Source organism: Cottoperca gobio, chromosome 6 (assembly GCF_900634415.1).
Source record: "Cottoperca gobio chromosome 6, fCotGob3.1, whole genome shotgun sequence".
In the NCBI taxonomy this organism is placed as follows: domain Eukaryota; kingdom Metazoa; phylum Chordata; class Actinopteri; order Perciformes; family Bovichtidae; genus Cottoperca; species Cottoperca gobio.
In genome coordinates, this window is record NC_041360.1 from 25343389 (window position 1) to 25344326 (window position 938).

Sequence of the window (938 nt, forward strand, 5' to 3'; positions counted from 1 at the left end):
AGTGTAACAGTTAAATAAATAGTCTTTTATTCTGACAAGTCGTGTAGTTTCATTCATTCAGAGTAAGTTTGTTTCAGTGTTTTATTTAAAGGTCTAACAGCCTTTCTTCATCTGTGGTTTTAAAGAAACAAGAAACTCATCTCATCATCTTTCATATCTTTACTTTCACCAAAGTCTCACCAAATGGGCTCTAACGTGGTCGAACTGCTTCAAATGAAGGAGTTTGGCACCCCCTGTCCTAACCCATCATCGCTACACAATGTGTTCACAAAATGAAGCTTAAAAAGCTCAACAATGGAGGTTGAATGCCTCTCTGAAAATACAACATGACGACATACACTCACATTTTATTTAGATAGCGTACATGTATGAAAAGTGAAACCAAAAAGCGAAGGCTTCAGACCCAAAGCCCCTTGTTAATCTTACACGAGTGTTTGCTCTGAATCTGTTTATCCCAGAGAAGCAGCGCGAGGATACGGGCCCTCTCAGATCCCAGATGTGGCGTTTAGGATTAACGGACGCTGATCCAGCCTGGTCATCCAGAATGAGGTTATTAAATCCCTATTTAGGTCAAATGTGTCGCACGATCGACATTCGCTGGTTCCAATGAGAGAATATAACCGTAGTTTTCTTGTAGTTTGTTGGGTTTTAAATTGAGACAACATTCCCAACCTTCAGGAAAATGTTTCAAACCTTGTTGGACAGACTTGGAAATCCACAGTTTGGAGTCTTGATCTGCGGCAGGGACAATTAAAACAAATAAAATACACAGAAATATTGTTTTGCAAACAGTTTAATGACCTGGTGAACTCAAACCCACAGTGCTTTTTTGTTCCTTTATCTGCAGAAGGTTGTTATCCACGGGGGACTTGCAGAAGTGTATTCCCAGCTTTCCCACACAGATCTTTTTTCTTTCTTGCTGTCTTGTCATGTATCAA